The sequence below is a fragment of the Ambystoma mexicanum genome, chromosome 3p (genome assembly GCF_040938575.1).
Source record: "Ambystoma mexicanum isolate Mex_15411 chromosome 3p, UKY_AmexF1_1, whole genome shotgun sequence".
NCBI classification, from domain to species: domain Eukaryota; kingdom Metazoa; phylum Chordata; class Amphibia; order Caudata; family Ambystomatidae; genus Ambystoma; species Ambystoma mexicanum.
This window is the reverse complement of record NC_090925.1, coordinates 765972919-765988965: the sequence shown is the minus strand read 5'-3', so window position 1 is coordinate 765988965 and position 16047 is coordinate 765972919. Positions and strand designations below refer to the sequence as shown.

Sequence of the window (16047 nt, the reverse complement as noted above, 5' to 3'; positions counted from 1 at the left end):
CACCTCTGCTCTATCCAGGATATTGCACAGGGGACATAGATGGATATTAAAGAGTGCAGGAGATAAACATGCTCCCTGCGGTACTCCGCATTTAGATGGTAATTGCCTTGACGAAGCCTGACCCCACCACTCTCGACATCCTGTCCGACAGAATGGACTCCAACCATTCCACAGCTGATGGAGAGCAATGACCTACTGAGGCTAATGTGAATGACAGTTGCTTATGGTCTAAAAGATCAAACTCTGCATATAGGTCAAGCAGCATCAATACTCCTGCCTTGCTCTTATACATACAGTCCATTTTGGCTCTGAAGATCAAGCAGTGTACTTTCCGTGCCATGATGTTGTCCAAAGCCAGATTGTCTGGAGTTAAGTATGTTGGGCTCTTCCAAATGTTTTTGTAGTTAATAGTGGCTACACGGCCTACAACTTTCAAACAAAAGGGCACATTTGTGATTGGTCAGTAATTGTTCTAATCTTTGGTCTAGACCTGCTTTTTTCAATAATGGGGAGACTACAACCTTCTTGACCTCTCCGGGAATAGTACAATGTTAAAAAGTGGCATTGGTAAAACTGGTCAAGAAGGGTGAAAAGATAATATTTAAATTAATTTTGACTGGTATATTTTCAACATTGCAGCAAGTAGGCCGCATTTTCTTGAGTATTTCCTCCATAGTCTGCAGAGTAATTGTGGAAAATTTAAAAAGCATATTACACTCACTCTTGGGAGCCCTAGTATTAGCAGGTACATTGAGACAGGATCTGCTAAAATATTTGCATGAGCTATGGTGATCTTATCAGAAAAAGCTTGTTGCGCCTTACAACACTCTTAGTAGGAGAAGCTACATCGAATTGGAGATGTGGTTTTTACAAGAGTTTTAAAATTTGGAAAAGTTTCTTAGTGCTATTAGAGGACGACTCAATTTCTGCATTATAGACATTTTTCTATACAGTTGGAATATTTTCTCTATATTACTGTTCAATAGTTTTCCAGATGGCCTTGTTTTCGGCCATTTGAGTTTTTTTTATTTACACTCCGCTAACCGTTTTTCCTGTTTTAATTTAATTTGTTGCGGTGAAAACCAGCTCTGGTGGTTGTCTATCTCTGACCACTATCGTCTTCACCAGGGCTATCCTGTCCAACATGTCAGTAATGGCTAGATCATATCGTACAGCCAACACCTCTGGATCAAGGTAATGTGTATGGTCCATGATACTGCGTCAACAGATGTCGATCACTCTGTACAATCGTCTTCATATTCTTACAGGTCACCTTTTTAAGGGGTTTCACCTGAGTGACCTTTTCAGGAAAGGTGATTTTAAAAACCACAAAATGAATAAATGATCTGACCGGACACAAGGAATAGTCTGGAACAAATCAGCCTATATATTTCTCGTTGCTACCCAATCTAAAAGATAACCTTTTTGAATTGAGTCCTTTCATTATTATGGATTAAAACATCAATCCTCTTCAAATCAGATTCAAGGGAGATAGCTTCTTTAGCTGCAGGATTTCTCTTCGACCTGTTAAAATCTCCCATAAGTAAAGTCGAAGAATTGGGAGTATTGCAATGAGTTAAAATGGTAATAAGATCCTTGTTGAAATTTGGCATCTCATTTGGAGGGCGGTAAATCACAAAAAGGTTAACATAATGAATGGGGAGGTGGTTATTTTTAAATGAAGCAGTTCGCAACTCTCACATGGAGGGCACCTGAAAGAGGTTCAAATCCTCACTTGGATAAGTGCTACACCTCCTCCAATATCAATTTACCTATTTTGTCCAAAAAAGGAGAAACCTATAGAAGTGGCTGCCTCAATAGTGGGGTCACTTAAAGTCCTTAAGCCAAGTTTCCGTTGGGGCTAAAATATCTTTCTGCTTGTTAATCTGTTTAGGATTGCATGCTGTGCATATGGTCCGACATACAGTGGTAACCACAAAGTATTGCATCTGGTCTTTCGGGTACTGAAAGGGGACGTCCGTCTGTAACACTCTCTATTGTGATGTGTAGTGTACCCAAAATCCCTCGCGCGCCGAGGTCCCTCAGATTGTTTTTTTCCGCCCAGGTAACTGGTCCCCCCATGCGGAGCTCTTCATAAGAGACATTGTTTATACTTGTTTATCGACTTTGTCGGTTTATTCCCCTAAAGTCACTTCAACGGTGCTTCAAATACTACGATGAAGACTGCGGGGAACTTTCGACGGTGATAGACGTTGACGCCTAAGATCCGGCGGCAGAGTCGTACATGTGGCTGGGGCCCTCTGGCCGGCCTACACAGTAGGGGAGAGGGGGGTGGGGGTGGTCATATCTTTCGCTATGTCTTTCCTCTTTCCCACTCTTTACCCTCAAGGTCTGGTCGTCATTTTCTTTACCTTTTTGCTATGGAAAGGACACATTTAGGTTTTACCCCTCTTGCCGGGTCAGATACCCGTAGAAAGATGAGAACGATAAGTGCAATAATTATCTGCCCCTTGACCATGACGGTGCACAACTTCCCCCATGTGTGCCCACCAACCCTGGTTCACTCATCTGAGGGAATTGTTGGCCTCCCCAACGCCGCCGCCCTCCCACTCCCTCTCCCTGTAAAACTAACCTGCACGCAGAACATGTCTCAGGACAGGGAGGGGAGACCCTACACCCATGCCCACAAACTCTGAACTTAGCAGCCTGGCTCCTGAAGTCCAAGTTTGGACACCTACAGCTCCCTCAGATGAATGGACATACTCAGGGAGGCTAGAAAACCCAACACGTGCTATTGCTATTCCAGTAAACAGAAACACTTTGTCATCTGGTGTAAAACCAAGGGTGTCAATACCATCGATTGATCCCACACACATTGTGCTGTACCTAACCCATTTGTTAGACTCAGGACTGGTCTTCAATTCCCTAAAGGTTCATCTTGCTGCTCTCTGTCTACACCACGTCACAACAGAAAGTGTCATGGTGGAAAATACGTTTTTTTAAGGCTTTTATGGAAGGGGTTAAGAGAATCTATCCCCCCTTTCTCACCCTACTCCTGGATGGGATCTAAATGTGGTTTTAACCAGACTGATGGGATCTCCCTTTGAGCCAATGCATAAAGCAAGTCTAAAATACATTACTTACGAGATGGCCTTCCTAGTGGCTATCACTTCTGTTAGAAGGGTTAGCCAACTACAGGCCCTTTCTGTTCTAGACCCTTTTGTTCCAGTCCACAGGGATAAGGTGGTTCTGCGCACTCATCCCAGATTTGCGCCTAAATTCATCTCGAAGTTACATTTGAACCAATCGGTCGAACTACCTACTTTCATCCAGAATCCCACTAGCATGGCCGAAAGAAGCCTACAGACACTAGATGGGCGCAGGGCAGTCATGTTCTACCTGGAAAGAACGAAACCTCTGAGAAAAACATACCAGTTTTTCATTTCAGTGGCAGCTGGCAGAGAAGGGGGATCCTGTCTCTAAATCGGCTATCTCAAGGTGGATTGTCAAATGCATCACACTTTTGCACTCTTGCTAAGCGAGAACTGTCCTTCAAGCCTAGAGCGCACTCTACTTTGGTCACTGGGGCTTCCATAGCATTCATTGCAAATGTTCCCCTCGAGTCCATTTGCCAAGTGGCAACCTGGAGGTCTCTGTACACCTTTACAAAACACTATTGCCTTGACTCTCAAGTGGGACAACTGTTCCTTCTCATAACCCACCTCCAACTCTGGGTACTGCTTGCTAGTTTATGCACAGCATGTGATTCTAAGAAGATTAACAAGCATCAGAAGACATGCATTACCGTAATAGCATTTCTGATGATTATATATGCTTAGATTCACATGCGCCCTCCCTCCCCGCTCGGGGTTGAAGGAATGGACATCTTACTTTCTCTCTTCATGTACTCACTCGCAATAGCCTGGGGCTCCCTCATAGCAGAAAAAATACAACCGGAGGGACCTCGGCGTGAGGGGTTTTGGGTGCACGATACGTCACGATAGAGATAGTGTTAGACAAGCCTATGCCAACGTGTCCTTTCGGTCCCCGAAAGACGAGATGCAATACTCTGCGGTTACAACTGGTTGTTGGATCATATGCACAGCATGTGAATCTAAGCAGATACAATCATCAGAAATGCAGTTAGTAATGCATGTCATACCATTGTCCAAAATAAAGTCCTGTATGTCGAGAGCGGATTTTCCCAGAGACCCGTTATTCAATGAAGCAACCTTAAAAGCATGGCCATTTCGAGTCTTCCTGTGGTTTCCATTCCAGACCCCCTGACTCTTTGTACATCAGGGGTCAGTTAAATCCAAGCTCTCGTTGTAACCAACACAAGAAAGGGGGTGAGCACACGTCTAGCCTCTGCTGAGGCATCTCATAAGGAGAGTAAAAAGATGTATACATTGGGCATGAAAGTGGCTTCCTCTGCTACCTACCAGGCAAAAATTGCCAAGAGCGCCACCCTCTTGGCTAGCTACAATTGCCATAAGTGGGGATCTGTTTAAATCACAGCTCCTAAATATAGTTGCTGAGGGAAAGCAAATGGCCAACTGCATCCTAAAGAATAACCTGGATACCGCTTTTAATGCGGTTTGAATAATAGCTGAAGGCACTCTTATTAAATGCCATGCCTGGTTAAGGCCATCAAGCTTGAAGCTCGAAACACAAGCCTCCTTACTCAATCGGCCAATTAAACAGAGTGCCCTGTTTGGTAAAGCGGTCGCAGATGCCCTTAAAAGCGAAAATGAATGATGCACTAAAATCCCATGGCCAACTAGAGAACAAACTTGTGCAAAGAGGGGCTTTTAACACAAGGCGATTAAGGGGACAACATTAACAATGCACCTCTAATTATAGTCGGGCTGGCCAAGCATCTTGGGGTTCCTCGCAATGACCGTCCTCCCCTCAATTGTCAAAGGGGCTACAGAAGGTCTAGAAGCAGAGGTAGTGACTCCTCAGCCAGAGGCTCCAACCCCCCCCACCCTTAACCTTCCTTATAAGGTTTAAACAACTTTTTGTTGCGTCAACTACCATTCCCAAGAATAGTAAAGGGAAATTGACTTTACTTGCCCTTTTCTCTTTGGAGGTCCAGCACACCCAATCTTATGTGGAGTGCTGGGGGGGTTACCTCTAGTCCCTCACCCTACATTGTCATGTAAAAAAAATGTATGTTACCGTCACTACTTTAAATGGCTGGTAGCAGTGGTTTAATGTTCCTACCATTGTGCTTTTCTACCACAGGCTAAACCCTCAGCTGCAGTATAACACCCATGGGTGACCATTTTGTCAAAATGGCCCCGGTCTTTTTTCACCATTTTCCAGTTGTGCGGTCAGTCTTGGAAGCCATGCCATGCTAATCCCGATAGCCCTTATGTATGCAAGACGTCCATGGTTTCCACATCTGCTCATAAACTGGCGATGTGCAATCCCATCAAACTCCCATGCCCCTACAACATGTGATCTCATAGAGGAGGGAGTGGGGGGGGCACTCTATCCACATCCTCAGTCTATGAACTTGGTAGCCTGGCTCCTGAAGTCCTATTTGGGTCATTTATAATTGCCTCAAAGGTTCATGGATATCCCAAAAGTGGAACGCAAACCAAACACCAGGCACTGCTACTACATCAATTAGAAAATATTTGTGATATGGTGCCCATCACAAGCTTTAAATCCAATTGAATGGTCTCCATCAAACCACCTTCACTACATGCTCCATCTACTACACTCTGGCTTAGTATTTTACTCCATCAAAGATCACCTAGCGGCTCTGTTCATGTACACAACTTCGCAAAACAAGGTTTTGTTGGAAAGTTCCTGTTATCAAGGCTTTCATGGAGGGCATAAAGAGTTTACCCTCCCATTTCCAACCGGCTACCAAGTTGGGATCTTAATGTTTTACTCGCAAATCTCATGGGTCCACTTCGGAGCCTATGCACAAATTCAGCCTCAAACACCTAACCTACAAGACCGCTTCCCTAGTAGCCAGCTCCTCGATAAGACTGGTTAGTGAGCTACAAGCATTCAGTGCAAGACCCTTTCTTTATTGTTCACAAGGTCGTACTTGGAACACTTCCTAGGTTTTCACCTAAATTCATATCCAAATTACACGTTAACCAGTCTGTTGAACTACCCACCTTTTTTCAAAATCCATTTATCTCGGCTGAGGAGAGCCTCCATGTTGGTTAAGATTGTATGCAGTAACCCTGTTGGAGGCTACACCAGTCTTGACCTCTTGGTATTAGGTAACCCATCTATTGGTATAGGTCTGTACTACACAAGTTGGTAAACTGATTGAGCAGCCAGACTTATCTCAAGAGGGGTAAATATGAGCTGTAGCATCGACATCCACACATACAAGTATCCAAATAAGTTTTCTAATTTTTTATTAGTGTATTTAGTTTATTACAAACTTTTTCACTTTTCCTAATCCCCGACCCCTATAAAATCCCCTTTTTTCCTCTTTTGCTCCATTTTGAAGGCTTTCCTGTTAGTGCCCATCTCAGACTTTGTTTCCAGTGCTTTAGTTTTGACCTAGGCACAAGGGGTCTCTTTCAGTGTTTTGAAAATAGCTTCTAAAAATATCACTATGGCATAATTAACTCTTTGATCCTCTGTTCCGTATATATCAACTGACATTTCTCAGCGTCCAAACCTACTTTTTTGTACAGTTCCCCATTTAAATGAATTGATCTTTCAATTTTGGGCAAAATAGGCTTAGATGTTTTAATGTTTCGCTCGGAGTTGCAAAGGCAGCATTTATCTGATGCCATAAGCTTATTGTACCTCTTAAGTGTGGTTTTATTATGCAGTATGTTCAATCTAAATTTCATTTTCACAATCCGCTGCCTATTAGGAAATTTCCTCAGATATCCTCGGGTCATAATTAAGTGTCCAGTATTTTTTGATGGCGAGTTCCTGATGCTGCTCTTTTTTTTCCCTCTGTGATTCTCCAATCGTAGCCCAGATTGTCGTTTTTACCAAGATTGGGGTCCTTGGAGGGTTTCCGTCGAAGTGCCCAGGCTCAGAAGCAGATTTATGCGATCATTCTTCCAGCAGTCTAGGGCCCAGTCGTTTCCACCATTCTCTCTACTTTTCAGTACTTCAAACTGGGCGAGCGGGAGGCGGGGGGGGGGCATTCTTCAGGAAGGTTTTCCTGAACAAAGAGAGCTTATTCCATAGGATTTTAGAATATATAGTGAGGTTAAGCCTAATTCGTGGCGAATCATAGCCATCGGCACTGCCTTTGGCAGCTGTAGGACTCCTTTCCATAAGGAGCCTTTAAGGAGGTCCCATACTTCTGTTCGCAAGCCAATGCATGTTTCCACTTCAAAGATGAGCGCTGGTGACACCTTGTGCTCAAAATAATTTAATATAGGTAGCAGCAAGAATTTCCTGAGTCTTCGGTCAATGGCTCTGCCTTGTGCGCTGTGAAATGTTTTACCTTTCTTTTCAGACTCTCTACCCAAGGCTTCTGTACTCTTGCTGTGTTTACAATTTCTCCCAAGTATTTCAACTCCTTAACTGGGTATAGGCGTTTCCCATCCAGTACCCAACTTTCCTTTATCTCTCCTCTCGTTTCCCCAAAAAACATTATCTCAAATTTGTCAGCATTTATTTTCAGCTTGATCTTCTCTACGTACTTCTGCAAGATGTTACGTTTCCTTTGCAGTCCGATCTTGGTAAGCTCTAATAAGACCAAGCGTATAATAACCAGCCCATTTCGGTGCTGTTGATTTTGGTGGGGAAAGTTGTTAAATCCTTATGCGCATCATTCACATCGTCAATAAAGAAGTTGAAGAGGGTTGGTGCCAGTGGGCAGCCTTGTTTCAACCCTATTCGTGTGTCAATCTGCGAAAGATTTCCCTGTTGGTGTAGTTTGACTCCCTTGGCATCTCGTATACCAACTATGCGGATGCACACAGGTTCTTATCCCACTCACTGGCGACTACCTAGAAGATGCCAAAACCCTCCCCACCATCTACTCTACCACTCAATCCTGGATGGCAGAGAACTGGCTCTGCCTCAACAGTGAAAAAACCGAACTCCTCCTCATAGGATCACCATTCACACTGGGCAACCTCGAAGATCAGTACGCCTCCTTCACCATTGATAACATTCCCATCAAGGTCTCCAACCACATGAAGACACTCGGAGTCGACCTGGACTCCGACCTGGCCATGGACACAGGTCAATGCCATCTCCGCCTCCTCAGCCTACTACTCTAAAGTCCTTAACGCCGCTAGGCCATTCCTGTCCTGCCATAACTACCTCACCATTGCTAGGGCAATTATCGGGTCAAGGCTAGACTACTGCAATGCCCTCCTCGTTGGGACTTCCAACAAAAACATTGCCAAATTGCAGCTAGTCCAAAACAACGCTTTGAGGGCAGCCACAGGTGTCGCTAGAAGAGACCAATGTTACCTCTAAGCTGTGCGCATGTGCGCTTGCCCACCTTTCTTCTGGGTGCCGCTCAGAAGAATTTTAGCAGCGCACACAGACAATTCCCACCTTCTCAATAATGTATATGGTACAAGCCACAGCAGTTACCTGAATTTAGCTTTCTCTCAAAATAAAGCTAAATTGTACTAACTAGTCTTGACATTCTGGTCCAGCCTATTTACATTACCGTACTACGCAAGCGTGGCCTTAAAGACCTGAAACGGAGAATGCACCATCAAACAAGCTTGAAAAAGTAGCTCTTTCAACATTATTAAGATCTTACTAATATATGCCTGCACACATTAATAAAAGAACCTTCCCTCCCCACCCATGACTCCTAATTGGCTACCAAACTTGTACCTTATGACTCCAACTTCTGCCAATGTCCACATTTAGATATTAGCGGACAACCTTGAATCTGCCTACTGTGACTGTGAAAGGTTACCAGATTTGTACCTACATCCACTTGTCTTATGTTTGTTGTAATATGAATAAAAATCAAGCACCAGAATTTCTGTTACTCATGATTCTTAGCAAAAGTATCATCCACACTATGTAACCGAACTGTCAGCTCAAATATCGGATACTGACTGTAAGTTAGAAGGCTTCTTGGATGTCCAAACTCATCCCATGCTTCCTATGCTTTTGTACATATGTCACACGCAGGCTTTGAAGCAGTAGCTTTTCAACACAATAGAAAACTCAAATATTAATTTGCCTTTTAAGGATTTTGAGTAGGCAAATGTCATGCTCAGTGTCTCCTACATTAGCACTGCTAACATTACCCTATAGGTGGAGAGCTAGATTGCAACATCATTTACTTGGCTTGCAAGGGATCATGGGTATGGACTATGCCTGACATTACTCGTACATAGTATTAGAACGATGGATATTCAGACAGCTGGACTGCTTTTCACACAATCTGCATCTTTTACAGGTTTTCAGACTTGCATTGAGCATAGACCATAACACATGATATTGTAACTCGCTGCTATAGGAAAACAGTTTCCCTGAGCACTTGTATAATCATACAGAACAATATTAGGGGAGGGTATGTTGTAAACAATCTTGCATGAACTGCAAAATAATTGTGTACATGCAGGATGGTTACATTTTGTTAAACTGCACATAATATCAAGGCAAGGCTTTAAATATGTTTTGCTTGCAAAATATTGTGTTTATGCAAATATCACAGTGAATGTTTTACTGCTACAATTCCTCACTTTTTACAAAGCCCTTCAACCAGTATTGAAGGCTAGCCCAGGAGCTGAGGAGAGGTACTAGCAGAAGGGGGTTTGGAGGGGAGGGCACAGGAGGATGAAGAAGAAATCAGCAACTTTCAAAAACCAAGTTGGATGTTTCGGCAGTACAGTGAAGGAAATGTTTGTTTGCTAAACAAAACTCTAGTAACGGTCTAGGAAACAGCACCTTCTGGTTCCTTCTGCTCAGCTGTTGAGGAATTCCCAATATCATGTGTTCTGCGTTTATTGCCTTGCGCATCCCCATGCATCTTTTTAACTGATAATAGTGAATTGCAGAAGAGTGGTCCCTAGTTACAGAAGAAGGCACTCTATCTGATGTACCGCTGAGCATTGCTACTATTAACTTAAACTGCAAATATATGTAATTTTCTTCAGTGACCCCATAAGAAACCTCAGTAAGGTTCCTGCGTAATTTTGTGTAGGCTGTGGTGAGGAAGGGTGGGCAACACTATAGGCTGTATTATGTGCCGTGTCATTTCACTTCCTATGTCAGGGTTACAAGCAGGGCTCTGAGAAGATTTTGCTCCCTACTTGCAATCAAATGATTTTTCAGGGAGTAATAAACTGACTAGCTTTGCCAGTAAGGATACTTTATTCTTCTTAAACGTTCTTTCCCCTTAACATTTCTCTTGAGATTGGGCAGTAATATTATTAGAGTATCTTCCTATGCAACTACTATGCTGGTCCCTGACTAGAACATATCGATGAAGCTTTGTGGGTAGAAGCAGGTGGTAGACCCCTTTATGTTCATTGTTTTTCATCTTTGTTGAACACATTTTCCTGTTTTTATGGAGCAAAAATTGATGGTGTATAAATGCCTCTTAGCTGAAAGAATGATTTTGAGTAAGTGTCACAGCTCTGTTCACAGAACAATATAATGGTTAGCAGAGGAACAAGGATTTCTGATCCTAATATTCTGTGGAGCAGTTATTCTGATTTAGTTATCCTTACACTAATTGAGAGGCACATTCTCGTGGCTCTTGAATTACTTCATCAAAGTGGCACTTGAACTCATATTGACATGTTTTCTGAAACATTCCTTTTAGTTATTCCTTTTGCAAACGTATCCTGTATGAATTTTTTGACAGCCACCTCAGTTATGACAAGTGATATTTATTTTCTGTATTATGTATGAGGGTTTACCAAATGACAAACACAATTCAACTTTGTCTCGGAGCAGTATCGACAAATGAATAGCCACAACTAAACCAATTGTTTATACTGAGCATACAATGCTTTTTTGTACACTTATTTTTCTCTGCGTAGGAGTATTGTTGCTAGATTCCCTGGCAGACATTATGAATTCTCTTTATAATCACATATGACATTTGTTTTTTGTAGCCTACATGTTTGGGGAAAGGTGTTTAGGAGGCCCTTTTACACTTTATAAAGAATTACAGTGGTTGGGTGTGGAAATTCCCTTCCAAACTTACTTCGGGGATGATAGCTCACTAACTGTGCATGCTTACAGTTACCTCATTAGTGAGCTGCGCACATGAACAATTATGTGTGCACGAAAGCCAACCATTTCCGCACTTACAGAAAAATAATTAGAGGGAACATTGGAAGAGACCATAGCTCCGAAATCAGAAGGCAGGTATACTGGCTCCCAGTCAAAGAGAATTGTCTTCAAAACACTCGCCATCACCCACAAATGCCTGCATGAACTTGCCCCTTCCTACCTTACACACAGATTTACCAAGCTCACGGCCACAAGACGCTTAAGATCGTGCTATGCCAACACGATTGTCACGCCCATAATGCAAAAGGTGCGCGCGGGTGGCTCTAGCTTCCCCCACCTTAGCAGCCACGCATTGGAACGCACTGCCACCTCACCTAAGACTAATTGAGTCACACCTAGCCTTTCGCAAGGCTATCAAAACCAGGCTCTGTTTAAATTGCCTCTCCCCTCATTTTGAATCTGTCTTCTCCTGTACACTGCTTGCCACTGTGTAACTATGAGACTTCTGATCACCTGTTTGTAATTCACATGTCCTTTCATCTTCTGTAACAGCGCCTTGGTACCTTTTGGCTGCAAGCACGCTTGACAAATGCAAATAAATAAATTCAAGTTACTCCCCTCAGGCATCGCCTCAACGCCAAGGGTGTTTACAAAGGTCCTGGCCGTAGTGGCAGCACACCTGCGTAGACTATCCATCCCGGTTTACCCTTACTTCGACGACTGGCTCGTAACTGGGGATTCCTACGATACATATTTTTTGAACACGCAGAAGACCGTAAACCTTCTGTTCAGTCTGGGATTCTCCATCAGCGATAAGTCCAGTGTGGTCCCCAGTCAAGTTAAACAATTACTCGGGGGGGGGGGGGGGGGGGGGGGGCTCTAATCCAGACGAAGGACGGACTCGTCTTCCCCTCAAACGAAAGGGTTCAGAACATGCTTTTTCAGATCCCTCTATGTAGCCAGTCGGGAGGTGACAGTACGCAAGGCCATGCGGCTGGTAGGTATGATGGCGTCATGCATATACTTGGCTCCCCACGTGCACCTGTGCATGCGTCCCATGCAGGAGTGGCCAGCGGACAATGGGAAGATCTGGTAGTTGTTGCGCCAGCCCTCATTCTCTCTCTGCAGTGGTGGTCAAGGGAAAAACTCTTGAAGGGTGAAGTGCTTCACCACCCCTGCAGTGGAAGCCACTATCACGACATACACCCCTCACGGGGTTGGGGGTTCACCTGCTTCAGCAGACAGCACATGGAGTGTGGTCTCCACAAGTAGCATCCAACCATATAAATCTGCTATTGGCAGTGTTCAAGGCACTAAGTCTTTCCGACTCCACTACAAGGAAAGTCAGTTCTGGTTCTGACACAGAACCACAGCCATGTACTACCTAAACAAACAAGGGGGCACACACTGTCCTGGGCTATCCAAGCTGTCCCAAAACATTTGGCTGTGGGCTCTCAAACACAAGTTGTTTCTGTTGTCCCAACATGTTCCAGGGGAACTAAATCTTCTGGCAGACGGGCTCAGCAGAGATTTCCCACTGCCTGTAGAATACGAATGGCGTCTGCACGAAGATATTGTTTCCAAAGTCTTCGCAGAATGGGGCTTCCCAGAGATCTTCCTGTTTACAACTCAGGAGAACGCCCAATGCCAAAACTACGCCTCCAGGTACCCCCAGAACCGCTCCAAGGAGAACAGACTCTGGATAACATGGTCAGGGAAATTTCTCTATGCTCCCAGTCCCCGCCCCCTCCCTACCCCCCGACTCCCCTACTCAACAAGATAGTGCACAAGATGCACCTGGAACAAGTTGCCATGATATTGGTAGCCCGCCATGTGGGTCCGCCAACCCTGGTTCGCTCATCTAATGGAAATGTCCCTCTCACCACCAGTTAAACTGCCCGTACAACATGTTGTCTCAGGACAGGGGGAGACACCCTACACCCATGCCCACAAACTCTGAACTTAGCAGCCTGGCTCCTGAGGTCATAATTTGGACACCTACAGCTCCGTCAGAGAGGCATAGACATACTCGGGGAAGCTAGGAAACCGAACATCCGATATTGCTATTCCAGTAAATGGAAATGCTTTGTCCGGTGTAATCCAAGGGCGTAAATCCCATTGATTGCTCACCCACACGCATTGTGCTGCACCTAACCCATTTGTTAGACGCAGGACTGGTCTTCAATTCCCTAAAGGTTCATCTTGCTGCTCTCTCAGCCTACACCATGTCACAACAGTAAGTGTCATGGTGGAAAATACTCGTTAAGGCCTTTATGGAAGGGGTTAATAGAATCCATCCCTCATTTTTCATGCATTTCCTGGATCGGATCTAAATGTGGTTTTAACCAAACTCATGGGATCTCCCTTTGATCCAATGCATAAAGCAAGTCTAAAAGACCTTACTTACAAGACGGCCTTCTTAGTGGCTGTCACTTTTATTAGAAGGGTTAGCGAACTACAGGCCCTTTCTGTCCTAGACCCTTTTCATTACAGTCACAGGGATAAGGTAGTTCTGCGCACTCATCCCAGATTTGTGCCTAAATTAATCTCAAAAGTTCCATGTGAACCAATCGATCGAACTACCCACTTTCTTCCAGAATCACACTAGCATGGCCGAAAGAAGCCTATACACACGAGATGAGCGCAGGGCAGTCATGTTCTACCTGGAAAGAACGAAACCACTGAGGAAAACGAACCAATTTTTCGTTTCAGTGCAGCTGGCAGAGAAGGGGATCCTGTCACTAAATCGACTATCTCAAGGTGGATTGTCAAATGCATCACACTGCGTTTTCTCTCTTGCTAAGAGAGAATTGCCCTTCAATCCTAGAGCACACGCTACTCTGGGCACTGGGGCTTCAATAGCATTCATTGCAAATGTTCCCCTCGAGTCCATTTGCAAAGCGGCAACCTGGAGTTCTGTACACACCTTTACAAAACACTATATCCTAGACACTCATTCTAGATCTGACTCTCAGGTGGGACAAGTAGTATTAAGACGTCTTTTCTCTACTGTTCCTTCTCGCAACCCACCTCCAACTCTGGGTACTGCTCGCTAGTCTATGCACAGCATGTGATTCTAAGCAGATTAACGAGCATCAGAAGACATGCATTACTCACCGTAATAGCATTTCTAATGATTGTATCTGCTTAGATTCACATACGCCCTCCCTGCTCGGGGTGGAATGAACATAGACGTCTTACTACTTTCTCTCTTCATGTACTCACTCAGAATAGCGTTGGGCTCCCTCATGGCAAAAAAATTGTCGATCTCGGCGCATTAGGGATTTGGGCACACTACACGTCACGATAGGGTTAGTGTTAGACACACCTATGCCGATGTCCCCTTTCGGTCCCCGAAAGACAAGATGCAATACTCTGCGGTTACCACTGGATGTTGGACCATATGCACAGCATGTGAATCTAAGCAGATACAAGCATCAGAAATGCTATTACGGTGAGTAATGCATGTCTTGACTTATCACGAGGGTGGTGCTGCGGACACACCCCTCCTTCATGCCCAAGGTGCCATTGACTTTCATCCAAATGAGCCCTTGGTGTTACCAGTGTTTTTCCAACGCCTTCGTCGCCGGCTGAAAGGACTTTGCACTTGCTGGATGTGGCTGGAGCTCTGAAGTTTTATGTGGCCCGCACAAAGAGTTTCCGGAATACCTCTCAACTTTTTGTGAACTTTGGCCCTGTGAACCATGGCAAGGCACTCTCCAAGGCTTCCATTTCCAGGTGGCTCTCCGGCTGTATCACCCACTGTCACCGGTTGGCAAACCGACCGCTGCCTGGCCGTCCAAGCCCATTCCACCAGAGCGATCGCTGCTACAGTGGTGTTCCTGTCTGGGGTTTCCCTGCTGGACATCTGCAGGGCTGCTCTGGGAGGTCGACTCACACCTTCACGAAATTCTACTGTGTCGACAAGGATTCCAGGGAGGAATCCAGAGTCTGCCAAGCAGTGCTGCGCAACCTGTTTGCTTGAAGGTTAGATTGGAGAGGAGGTAAGAGATGCTTATGTTGAGCCTTGCCACCTCCCGTGGTTGTGATTGTGTACTGCTATGTATTCTTTATTCATGAGCATGTGAATCCATGCCAGACCCTTAATTACCTGTAACTGTTGTTCTCCAGCATGGGTCTGGCATGGATTCACATGCGAACCCTCCCGCCTTCCCCTCTGCGGCTCTTCTCTTGGTCCTACTGCCGCTTTACTTGCTACCAAATCTGAAGATGGCTGCTAGAGGAGGGGCTTAGATAGAGGGCAGTCATTGGCTGCAGGAAGTATGACCCAGAGCTCAGTGATTGGTTGTTAGGAGAAAGACAGTACAGAAATTAAACTTTTTTTTTTTTTTTTTTTAAACTGAGGATTCCAAGCCTGACGGGGAATATTTATGAGCATGTGAATCCATCCTAGACCCATGCTGGAGAACAGTTACAAGAAAGTAACTTGGTCCTTTTACTTTCCTTAACCCTTCGTTTCTGCAACTCAGAACCTACAAAGTATATTGGTGTGATATGTAAATACATATACTATCCTTGTGAATGAAGTCACCTCAGGGTGTAGGAGAAGTGTATTGAGCATATCTAAAGATTATCCACTAGCTTTATTAATTCTGAAAAGTTATTGCAAAGTTTACTTGAATTGTTATAATCCATTGCCTTTTTAAAGAATGCTTATTTAAAACCGTTGTTAAATTATTAACTGAAACCTTGAGTATAAGTGTTACTTGGTTACAAGTATTGACTGATTTCATCTGTACAGCTCACATGTACCCCTCTTGAGATGGGCCTGGCTGTTCATGTCACACTACCAACTTGTGTAGTACAGACCTATACCAAAAAGGTTACCTAATACCAAGCAGCTAGGTCTTGTGTAGTCTCAGTTTGGCTGCACCAATTCTTACCCAACATTTCCAC

At 44.3% G+C, this 16047-nt stretch overlaps 1 protein-coding gene across 2 annotated transcripts in view; it reads left to right on the top strand.

Annotated features, from left to right (window-relative positions):
• Positions 1 to 16047, top strand: part of LOC138580836 (serine/arginine repetitive matrix protein 2-like) — a 1087536-nt gene that overhangs the window by 667811 nt on the left and 403678 nt on the right. The gene's annotated exons all lie outside the window — the stretch shown is intronic.